This window comes from Triticum aestivum, chromosome 6B, assembly GCF_018294505.1.
Source record: "Triticum aestivum cultivar Chinese Spring chromosome 6B, IWGSC CS RefSeq v2.1, whole genome shotgun sequence".
Taxonomy (NCBI): domain Eukaryota; kingdom Viridiplantae; phylum Streptophyta; class Magnoliopsida; order Poales; family Poaceae; genus Triticum; species Triticum aestivum.
The window spans coordinates 625,292,434-625,305,143 of record NC_057810.1 but is presented as its reverse complement, the minus strand read 5'-3'; the positions used below and the strand labels follow the sequence as shown (position 1 = coordinate 625,305,143).

The 12,710-nt window shown below is 49.3% G+C and overlaps 1 pseudogene; it reads right to left on the bottom strand.

The window, feature by feature from the left end:
- Positions 1-9,433: 9,433 nt before the first annotated feature.
- LOC123134593 (probable fucosyltransferase 8) lies at positions 9,434-11,369 on the bottom strand (annotated as a pseudogene).
- Between the last annotated feature and the right edge of the window lie 1,341 nt (positions 11,370-12,710).

The window sequence follows — 12,710 nt, the reverse complement described above, 5'->3', positions numbered from 1 at the left end:
CTGGTTTATGACACAAGTTCCTTTCACACTTTCAGTGTGTGTCTGGGCCTCATTGATTTCTTGTTCGTATTTCACTAGGAACCCCGCTGATACCGAGACCAGTTCCTTGCCATTTCCGTGCACTATGTTATTATGTAGGAACCATGCACGCCAAAACAGGAGCAGAATTTTGCTACGGGAATCCGCGTCGCACGTATTGAGCAAGAGTTGCATCCAGTCGCCACCTGTATATCTGAAAGCTTGTTCTTTCAGAAGGTTCCAATGGTCTCTCATCATATACCTCAAGGCTTTGCTTTTAGTGCATTGCACCACTTCATGGAACTCATCTTTGTCAGCATTGCCACATATGGCACACCTCTTGTCGTGTACAAGTGTCCGTTTGCATTTGTTCACCTTTGTGGCCAAGGTGTTAGTCGCAACTCTCCAAGAATTTTTTTTACTTTCCCCGGAATTTTCACTTTCCAAATAAGATCCCACGAACTCCTATCATCTGTGCTAGCCGACGATCTGGATGTTTGGTCCCCCATTTCCTTCAGGGCCATGGCTAACTTGTACGCACTCTTCACTGTAAAAATACCCGACTTTTTGAAATGCCATGCTATGCAATCTTTAGTTTCTCTTGTGGGGATTCGGATGTTCAGGATTTCATGAGCATCACATGGGTTGAAGATCTGGGAGACAAGTTCCTAGTTCCAGCTCCTTGTGTTGGGGTCAATGAGTTGGTTTACCCATCGCTACCTGGATCTGCGGATGAAGTGGGCCTCTTTCAGTCCTTCCCATCTTGGGATCCATTGATCCCTTTGGATGTGAATGTTCCTTCCATTCCCAACCCGCCATATCAATCCCTTCTTTAGTAGTTCTAAGCCAAATTCAATACCCATCCATGATTGGGACGCATCCGAAGCGAAGACATTGTCTAGAATCTCTCTGTTTGGATAATACTTTGATTTTAGTACCCTTGCACATAAGCTGTCAGGCTTCTGAAGCAATCTCCATCCTTGTCTCGCTAGCAGGGCCTGGTTGAAGAGATGCATGTCCCTAAAACCAATACCCCCTCCTCGTTTGGGCTTTGACATTTTGTCCCATGCCATCCAGTGAACTTTCCATCGCTCATCTTCATGGCCCCACCAGAATTCCCTGATCAGCTTTTCATATTTCTCACAAAAACCCAAGGATAGTTTAAACACCCCCATAGTGAAAGTGGGGAGGGCTCGTACTTCTGCTTTAACATGCACTTCCTTTGCTGCAAATGACATATGTCTCCCTAACCAGTTACTGCATCTTTTCACAAACCTCTCCATGATGAGCTGGAATTTCCCGTCTTTCATTCTTCCATCAGGTGTAGGGAGACCCAAGTATTTGATTTCGAAAGTTGAGCTCTCAACTTCTAGAATCGCACGGATCCCTGCTTGAGAATCATTTGGGCACTTCTCGCTGAATAGTAATGAGCACTTGTTTGCGCTTAGGAGTTGCCCTGTGCTCCTTTGGAATGTGGTGAGAGTCTCCTTGATCACCCTGGCTTGATCAGCTATCACCTTGAAGAAAAGTAAGCTATCATCTGCAAAGAGAAGGTTAGAGATGCCCGGGCTCCCACGGGCTACTTTTAGCGGTGTAATCCTTCCGGATTCTGTTTCTTTGTGTAGAAGACGATTCAGACCCTCCGCCACGAACAAGAATAAGTATGGACTTAGTGGATGTCCTTGCCTCAATCCTCTCATGGGTTTAAACCTTTCTAGCAATTCCCCGTTAAGTCTCACTGTGTATCTCACAGATCGTACACATGTCATGATCCAGCCCCTCCATTTGTTACTGAATCCATACTTCTCTAGGGCCCCCTCCAGGAAATTCCAGTCTACCCTGTCATATGCTTTTGCCAAATCCAACTTGTAAGCGCAGTGTGTGTTCTGGGCAACCTTACCATGTTGAAATTGTGAAAACACTCAAAGGCGATCAGTGCATTATCTGTTATCATGCGCCCCGGGATAAAAGCACTTTGTGTTTCTGAGATTAGCTCATCTAGGAGGGGTCGCAGCCGGTTAACTAAGCATTTAGAGATCACCTTATAAATCACATTGCATAAGCTTATTGGTCTGAAGTCTTTCAGACTCTGTGGGTGGTTTCCTTTAGGTATCAACACGATAACCGTATCATTTAGCCCCTCTGGCATCTCGCCCTTCTGAAAGAAAACCTGCACAACTAACACCACCTCCAATTTAAGGACGTCCCAATTTCTCTGGAAGAACCAAGCATGGAACCCATCTGGTCCGGGTGCTTTAAGTGGCCCAATTTGGAATAATGCATCATTGATTTCTTTCTCTGTGAAATCTCAGTCCAGCTGCTCATTCATATCCTCACTAACCATCCTTGTGAATAAGCTCGGCAGCTCTTGCGGTACTACCTTCTTATCTTCTGTATATAACTCTTTGAAGAAATCGATGGACATTTTTTGGAGATCCTCTCTTTCTTCTACCCACTGGCCTTGCCCGTTCTTCAGTTTCATGATGGTGTTTTGCTTCCTTCTCCAAGTGGCTTGTCACGGACCGAAATTTTCCTACAAGAAGGGATAGACATGCCATTTTTTGAACCAGGTTAATCCCCTTTCCAGTAACTGAATAACGGAAATACAGATCGAGTTCCAGATCAAACCGAAAGGGAAAGGGAAGAAACGAGTTCAAGCATCTCAGGGAAACCCACCATAGATTCTCACAATCGAAACACCTACTGTGGGGCGAAAACCCTGAGACACCATTCAACAAGTAGCTACAGATCAGATAAACCAACAACATAAAAGCGAGCATGCACGCCTACACAAAAGGGCCGCAGATAGGTGACACAGTGTTGCCACAAAAGAAGGCTCCAAACTCCAGCTCCAGAATCCCGTGGCATCAGATTTCGCTCTTCATTCCGAGCTTCTTTCAGCGTGGGCAGATGCGCACAGCCTCATCATCTTCACAACATTGTCCCTCAGCAGCAGTGCACCGTGCTCCAGCTCTTCCCGCTCCGGGCCTTTCAACAGTCATGCCCAGTATTTCAAATGCACACAGGTTGTGAAGACAATCTCAAAAGGAGATGACAGTTTCTTGTGTTCAAAAGTAGCTTGGTTTCTGCGATTCCAGATAGCCCAGCATACAGCCGCTAAGCCCACAGTGAAATGTTGTTCCCCCTGGGGAAGAAAAGCATAGCACCAGGAGTAGAACTGGCACAAGTTATTAGGGCATAAATCAGTGCCAAGCATTGCCCCTACCATCCGCCAAACTGTTCTAGCGACAGGGCACAGAAAGAATAGGTGGACGTAGGTCTCTCTACAATCACAGAACGAGCAGCGAGGATCGCCCGCCCAATTCCTGCGTTTCATAACATCTCTGGTTAAGACTGCATCTTGAAATAGTTGCCACAAAAAGATTTGGATTTTGATTGGGAGCTTAGCCCGCCAAATCCACCTATAATCACATCCAGAGATATTTCTCTCGAGGTAAGAGTACATTGCTTTCGTCGTGTACTTCTCATTGGGTCCAAGAGCCCATTTAACTTTATCAGGTTCCACAGAGGGAGCAATGCTCTGAATGATGTTTTTAGAGCCAGCAAATTGATTGGCTAAATCCGGCCTCAATCTTCTTCTGAAGATGTCCCCCTCTTCTCTGCCTCGAAATTGCGCGACTGTATCCTCAGGGTGGTTAGCTATGCTGAATAGGACCGGATACATCACACAAAGCGGTGGATGCTCACCGACAGGGTCCTGCTAGATCCTGGCCACATCCCCAGAATTAAGGATCACTTTCCTCCCAGCCATATAGTGTTCTTTCACTTTGAGTAAAGCCTTCCAAACAGGGGAATCATTGAACTTTGTTTTTACCATGGCCACAGAACAGTTTTTAAGATACTTGGCTCTAATCACATCTTGCCAAAGGCCTTTGCCCGTATTAAGTTTCCACCACCACTTAGCTAGGAGAGCTAAGTTTTGCTTGTGGAGATCTTTAACTCCAAGCCCACCTTTTCTTTTAGATTGGCACACCCGAGACCACTTAACAAGATGATAACGTTTCTTCTCCGTACCACCGCACCAGAAAAACTTACGACGATATTTGTCCAGTCTCTCAATGAAGGTTTTGGAGAGAAGGAACATGGACATGTAGTAATAGGCTATACTCGATAGGGAAGAATTGAGTAAAGTCAATCTTCCGCAAGATGAGGCGGATCTGCCAATCCAGGCATCACAACTCAAAAGATACCTAATAGCAACAAACTCCCAATCAATGTTACGTAAAGAGGAAAAGCTCACAGGCACCCCTAAGTATTTCATAGGAAAGTGGCCAATTTTGTAACCAAAGAGGTCTGCATACTTATGGAGAGTAGAATCATCACCTCCCACACATAATACTTCACTTTTCATAAAATTGATTTTAAGCCCAAACATAAGCTCGAAGAGATATAACAGTAGCTTAAGATTAACAACTTGCTCGATATTATCCTCAATACACAGGACTGTATCGTCAGCATATTGTAGGATAGCCACACCTCCTGGGACAAGGTCAGCCGCGAGCCCTTTGAGAAGATTATTCTTTTGGGCATTGAACACCATTTTGGATAAACACTCAGCGGCTAGGTTAAACAGGAAGGGGGACATAGGGTCTCCCTGACGAACCCCCTTGAAGATTTGAAAATAAGGCCCTACCATGTTGTTGATCTTAACACTCACGGTCCCGTTCCGCAGAACTTGATCTACCCATGCACACCACTTATCTCCGAAACCCCTCAATTTGTGGCACTCAAGAAGGAAGTCCCAATTGACCTTGTCGTATGCTTTCTCGAAATCGAGTTTAAGCACGACCCCAGTCCTCTTCTTAACATGAGTGTGGTGGAGGACCTCATGCCAAGTCAAGATCCCATCCATTATATTTCATTTTTTGATAAAAGCGTTTTGATGGTGGCTGATGAGCTTATCAGCAAACACTGCCACCCTATTATCCAAAACTTTGGTAATCAGCTTGTAGGGGCAACGGAGGAGGAAAATGGAGCGGAACTCTTGGATTTTCTTGGCTCCACTAACTTTGGGAATTAGAGTGATAATACCGCAGTTGAGCCTCTCTACATCCAAGGTACCTTCCTGGAAGGCCACGAACAAATTCATAATGTCATGCTTCACTATCTCCCAACAGAATCTATAGAACTCTGCGAGTATGTTATCTGGGCCTGGAGCACGATTACAGTCCATAGAGAAGAGGGCCGCTTTAACTTCTTCCTCACTAAAAGGACGAGTAAGGAAATCGTTGTTTGACTCAGATAGTTTTTCATCCTCCCCCCAAGACTTAGGATCAAGATGGAAAAGGTTACCAGGAGCTTCCCCAAAGAGTTCCTTATAGTAATCAGTGGCATGTTTAAGAAGGTTTTTAGTGCCCTCGATCATCTCCTCTCCATTGGAGAAAGAGTGGATTGTATTTTTTCTTTTCCTACCATTGGCAATCCTATGGAAGAAAGAAGTATTTTGGTCCCCTTTCAACAGCCATGTCTCATGGGATTGTTGTAACCAAAAAAGTTCTTCATCGGCAAGCATTTGCTGCAACTTACTGCAAAGCTCAGCTCGCCTATCGAGCATGTCAGGCTCAAGATGCCCTTGCCCTTCCATAGATTTTATGTCAGCAAGCTCTATTTTGATATCGTCTTTCTTTTTCCTGTCATGCCCAAATTTATCAGAGCCCCACCCTTTAAAGAACTTTTTGAAACATTTTAATTTGATGTTAAGAACATCAATGGGGTCAGATGATTTGACATGCCTCTGCCAGATTTTTTCAACCAATGGGAGAAACTCCTCCTTGGTCATCTAGCTCATCTCAAACCTGAATTCATGAGGTTTGGGGGACTGAGGGCGATTACTGTTAGTAGAAAGCAAGATAGAATTGTGGTCAGAGAGGTCTCTAACCAGCTTCCTAACAGTGACTAAAGGGAACAAATCGTCCTAGTCAGTGCTCATGAGGATTCTATCAAGTTTCTCCAAGGTGGGGTGTTTTTGATTGTTATACCAAGTGTATATGCCCCCTTCAATAAAGATTTCTCTCAAGCACATAGTATTAATAATGGCATTGAATCTATCAACATATTGCAAAGCACCCATCTTTTTATTCTTCTCACCATAGTGTCTGAGGATGTTGAAGTCCCCTCCCACAATATAGGGCATGGAAAGATGGCTACAAAAGCTAGCAAACTCATAAAGGAATTCTTCTTTCTGCTCCTCATGAGCAGCCCCATACACATTTAAAAGAGCCAGATGCACTTATTGTCAACATCAAACAGGACTACTTGCATAATGAATTTGCCTAGGGACCAGGAAACCACTTCCAGCCTACTTTTCTTAACCCCACAAAGCATGCCTCCAGACTTGCCTAGAGAAGGAAACCAATTCCACTCAAAGGTGTTATAGGCATCTATTTTCCTCAGGAAACTAGGAGTGATCTTACTCTTCTTGGTCTCTTGCAGACAAAGAAAATCTAGGGAATGATCTCTGATAAAGTCAGAAAGGCAAGTAGTCATTCCCTTCTTGCCTGCCCCTCTGCAATTCCAAAAGAGACCATTCATTTCAAATTTTTCTTCCTCCCCCTCCCCCTGGTCACTCTGCCAGGAGATTTGGCAGCATTACCAGGATCAACAGTGGGCTCCACTGTTTTTTGGCTTCTAGTTCTGGGCCTAGAGACACTAGTTTTGATTTTCCTAGCACTCCTTTTCGTTCTAGGGCCAACCACAGTAAAGTCAGAGGTGTCACTATTGTAATCATCCCCCCATTTCAGATTAATAGGGATATCCTCCCCCTTCCCACTAGTGATGAACATATTACTAACAGGGGGGTTTCTTTCTCAACAGCATTATTTCTAAAATTCTCGAGCTCACGCAGAATACTAATTTGGAAAATCAGTGTTAGGGATCATGACCCCCATCATATTAGCTCTAAGCATAAGTTCGGGATCAGAAAGAACGGCAAAGGAATTGGTATACGAAGAAGTACCTTCCAGATCTCTCTTCTTGTTGACAGCTTTGGCTCTGTCCTCCACTCTCTCCAGATTGGTCCGAGCTGTCCTCAAACTGAACCTGAGCATATTTTCAGAAACAAGAGGAGGTGTGAGAATCATCTCACCGCAGCAATCAAGAGCTGAGTCAGGGGATTGAACACTGTATTCAACCTTATAGTCATCACTGGCTCCAAAGGGCCCTTCCAATTCTGTTACTTGAATGTTTTCCTTGACTTTTTCAGCATATGTCGTGGTCCTCGTGTCACTGCCGACAGGGCTAGCAACAGATCGAGTAGAAATCTCTTGAGCACACCCCTGATGCTTCTTTTCTGTCTCAGCAAGAGCCTCCTGCTCCATAGAGTGGATCAGAAGGGTGTCATGGTTCGAGCTGTCTGAATTGACAGAAAGAGGCGATTCAGAAGGGCCAGTATCTTTCCCCTTCGTAAATTTTCCTCTCAGAGCAGTTCCCCCAGCCGAAGAGCTCCCCATTGGATCTTCACCACCCCCTGTTTTCCTCTACTTTTTTGTCAAGGGCCCTTCCTGCTCAGCAGGAGCTTTGGTCTTGTGGCTCTCCTTTTCAGGGTCTCTCACTAGCACTTGATCAACTGAAAATGTGAAATCATAGAAACTCCCCCCCCCCAGGACTGACCCAGCCACTGGAGTGATCTCATCAACATCACGGCAACCCAATTTCACCCTCACAGAGTCGGGCCGATGCAACGTGGCCATATCGATCTCCAGAGGTACTCCCGCAAGAGAGGCAACAAAAGCGACATTTCTCTCGCATCTCTTATCAATGGGGATGTTGCCCACCTTGACCCAAGATTTTTCCAAAACCCCCTTAGCACCATCATCATGATTCCATCGAGTGACCCTAACTACAGTACCACATGGTTTCATAGTCATACGGTCACTATAGCAGGCTTTCTCCACCTCTCTAGTGTTGGGAAATCTCATCAGAAAGACACCAGGTTCCAAAAACTTAGCCGAACACCTCCAAGTTTTACCCAGGTACAAGAAGAACGCGTCATTCATCTGTTTAACCGTGGGATTCCCCCTCAAGACAGTGATGATAACGTTGCACGAACGCTCTCTCGCTTGCTCAGCAGAACAATAATCATGTATATAGAAAAAAAACGCCCCCTAGCCTGGAAAGCACACATCGGAGCAATGCACTCCCACGGCAGAAACTCATTGTAAACGGAAGCAAGATGACCCAGTTTGCTACATCTCTTACAAAATGCTTGCGGGTAACGAACAGGGAAATGACCAGCAGATTTGCAAATGGGACAGGGGTCGCCAGATTTGTAAGGTAGCACCTGATTTTTCGGTGAAGCTTTAGCAGCTGGAGGAGCGAGCGGGGTGGGAGTCAGATCGGCTTGGTGGCTGCTCCCCCCGCCAGATCCAGTAGATCTCTGGAGCTTCTCCACCCACACGCCCTCCGAATTGTTGTCGATGCGCTCCTTGGAAGCAGCTGTAGCGTCCCAGCGCGAGGTACCCGATGTGTCCGAGTGGGTGGACTTGCCGCCGTTGTTGTTGACGTCGTCGCGCTGCCACGATCGAAGCGCCCGCCGCCGCGGTCGAAGCGGACGGCACCACGGCCCGCCTGACCAGCACCGAATCCCTCGCGGCGGTCGCCACGGAATCCATGCCCGCCCTTATCCGCCATGGAATCAGGTGGTCGCAGAGGGGAGGCCGCAATCTCAGCGAAGGATCTGAGATCACCACCGATTTTCCCCTCCACCAGGAGAAGGAGGCGGGTGGATTGGATCTAGGGTTTCTCGGCGCTGCCCAGAAGTGGGAGAAAGCGGCGTCTAGGTCAAGCGGAGAGTGGGTTTTGGCTTCTGTACTCACGCCCGGATCGCCGCGATGTGCTGGTAGCGCTGGATCTTCGTCCACGTGTACGGCCGCCGCCATTGCAGGCGCCTCCCCCACCACGGGACCCACCCTTGGCGGATCTGGTGGGATGCGGTGTCGAAACCCCGCACCGTGTACCGCCCGTGTCTCCTCGAGGCCTGTCACGTTTCGTCGGTCACGCTCGTCGTCGACTCGGTGCGGGGCTGCCATGGGATCCGGGATCCTGTCACGCACCCTAGCGAAGAAGCAGGGGAACGCGATAATGTGCCCGATGTCGACGAATTCGTGCTCGCGAAGCGCCCGGGCGTCCACCACCGTGCCCTTGTCGTCGTAGAGAACAAGGCGGAGAGCATCCCTGCGGAGGAGGAGCTCGCCGTCGCGAAGGGTGACGGTGTGGACGGTCTCCAGATCCGCCGCGTAGCGGACACGCCACCGAGGGTCCATTCTATCCTCCTCCCACCGCTTTGTCGTCGATCCGGAGTGTCTCGCTTTGGTTGAGGATAGACGTGCCATGTTTCTATTTGTACAAAATTTGAATGAAACTCATTTTAATTTCAGTCGAATGCTAGATAGACACTCTCAAGCATATTATGTACACAGACAAAGAAATGGGCGCGCTAGCTAGCTAAATAGCTTGACGCCTCCATGCACATCCTCGCAGTGCCGGACATACGGCGCGAGACCTCCAATGTCGCTCCCTTTCGCCGCACCGCACATCTGTCTCGGCGCGGCCTGCATGCAGGGCTCCACGGTCGACGACCGGACGCACGCGGGCTCGGCCCGCGTCTCTGGCGACGGCGACCGCAGCAGCACCCACGACCTCACCCCGGCCAGCCCGTGCGCCACGTACCCGAACGTCGACACGGCCGTCGTCACGATGCGGTCGCAGAAGCTCAGCAGGTATATCTCCGCCAGCGCCCTCTGGTTGTGGCCGCGCGCCTCCGTGTGCTGCACGCCGTCGTGGCTCGGCTGGTGCACCACCACGTAATCCCCGGTCTCCGTCCAGTTGGCGTGGTACACGCCGCGGATGCGCTCGTAGTACTCCGGGGACAGCGACGTCACCAGTATCGATGTCACCTTCGTCTTCCTGCCGTCCGGCGGCGGCACGGCAGAGGTGTTTCTCGCCGCGGCGGCATTCTGCTGTGCGAGTGCGACCTTGGGTAGCAAACCCTCCTGCTCCGAGCAGCGCATGATCTGGCCGTACATGGTCTCGAACGGCACCGGCACCTCCTGGAACACGCGCACCTGCAGGCCGACGCACTCGTCTGCCCCGGCGAGGTAGGCCTCGTAGAATTCACGGACGATGCCCCACACGTCGTTGGACGGGTGGAAGAGGTACCGCGCGAGGTGGTGGAACGCGGCCTCCTTCTCCGGGAATAGCCGTGCGAGCTCGCGCCGGTACGCCGGCATGAGGAAGAGCGCGGTGGCGAAGTAGACGTCGGACTTGACCACCATCCAGTTGAACTTGGCGAGCACGCGCTGGTCGGCTTCGCAGAAGGCGGCGTCGGTGTAGGACTGGATGAGGTCGAGGAACACGTACGCGGGGAGCCCCTCGGCGGTAACGTTGACACGGTCACCGCCGTTTATCGTGCCGGCCTTCTTCATGTTCTTGTAGCTCGTGGGCGACAACATGGTGAAGGTGGCGTCGAAGTCGGCGATCGGAAAGCCGGCGGGCAGCGTCCAGGAGCTGCCGGGGAAGGGCTCGCAGAAGAGGCCGTCGAACTCCTGCGGCGCGTGCACCAGCAGGACTCGGTCGGTGAGCAGCGCGTACAGGAGCGTGGAGGCGAGCGCGAGCATGCGGTTGCCGAGGCCGTTGAAGGGCGTCCACACCGCGTACTGGCACTCGGAGCGCGCGGCGTTGCGGCCGGAGCGCAGGTGCTCGACGGCTTCCCCGAAGAGCGGCGATCCGGGGCCACACCGCCTGTGCCAGGCCTCGTACCGCCGGAGGCGCGCCACGAGGTGGGACGACGGGGCGGAACGGCGACGGACGGCGGTAGAGGGACGGCGACGCGTACCGCGAACGGCACGACTGGTCGTCGAAGGCCGGGGAGAGCAGCCCGCCCAGGAGGCGCACGTCCTGGTCGCGCCGAGGCGACGACGCCGGCTTGTCGCGGTCAGGTGCCGCATGCACGGGTGATGGCGCCGCGTCGACTGCACGGTACAAGGCTTCAAGATTACGACCGCACTTGCACCACGGTTTCGATGGTCTCGTAAATGAATGAATACGATTGTCGATGCTTACTACTACCTGGCTTTCGCACGAACTCCACTCCTCGCAACGAGGACGGCAGCAGGCCGCCGGCGGCGCCGAAAGCCGTCACGAGCAACGCCACGGTAGCCAACAGCCCGACCACGACCACCTCGGCCGCCGGCGCACGCCATCCCCGCCGCTCCGTCTTCCCGCTGCCGCCACCCCACGTCCCGACGCAGCCCAACTCCCGGCCGGGCGTGCGCGCTCTCTCCGCCTCCATCTGTTGGCCCGACGTTCCGTCGACGCCTACGCCACAGCTTCTAACCCTGAACGTATACGGCTAGCTGCATCGCGCGCCACGTACTACGTACGGCACAACAGAATGATTTGGATTCGCACGCAGTCCACGCTGCCGACAGTCAACGCCGTGCTAAGGGATCGCGCGCCCCTGATCGCCCGGTTAATTTGCCTCTGCGACCGCGCCTTCTGTCCCCTAGCTTACTTCAGGTTCAGGCCATGACAGATGGATCCATACGTAGGACGCGTGTGGGCAACGTCGCTGGTGGAGCGCAGGAACGCCCACGGCACGGATATGTCGAGATAACGCTATCGAGATTTATTTATGTTCATCGTGCGCTGATGGTGGTGGTGCCATCTTACACAGTCCAGGTAAACGCAGATGGAGTGGATCGGTGTATCTACTACCCCTATAAAAAGAAGAAAGGGGCAGATCCAAATAACCAGAACCGTTTATCTAGCCGATCCAAGGGTCTAAAACATCTATGTGGTTAACGCAACAAGCCACTAATCAACCGATCTAATCCCCGTACCGTTCGTCATCATCAAACTAGAGCAAATTGATTATATGACACACTTTTCCTGACACTTTGATCTGATGACACATCTTTCTTTAACTTGACTAGCAAACAAGCCCGTGTGTTGCAACGGGAGCAAAAAAATCACATCTCATACACACTCTCGAGACATCAATAAATCTCTTGAAATCGTGAACGATGTCACATGAAAAACAAAATGATAAGTGATGTTGCGCAAAAATATAAAGACGTGATGATTTTTAAAGTGTATTCAAGGTGTTTTCAATTTAGACAATATAAATATCTATCTAGTTGCAAGTATCTCTTTACGCATTTGTTGTCGTTCCTTCTCGGTGGTGCCCAACAAATATTTGCATTACCATGAAAATAACATTTGCAAAAGAGCATCATTTTTGCCTCCTTGATATATGTGTTTTTTGTAATCCAAGTCAAGTATTAATTTGGTCGCAAACATGTTAGACAACTCCATCGAAAACAATCAATTTGCAAGGGCATGCATACCAAATGTTCAAGGTTGCATATGAACATCGATATTCTCAAGAAACAAATTATGGAAACAATTTAAAACAATATGAAAATTAAAGTCAAGCCATTGGTTTACGTAAAGCTTGTATCAGGAACATTGTACATTTTTTCTACATCAGAAACATTTTTATATACACGCTTAATACTTTCCAATTTCATGGTTAACATTTTCCAAAACCTATTTATTTTTTATGTCTACTTATTTTATACACATTCTACTTTTTTGTATACATCAAGAACATTTTTTACGTACACGTTTAACAACATGATACATGATAATATTTTTGAAAACTTATAATTTTT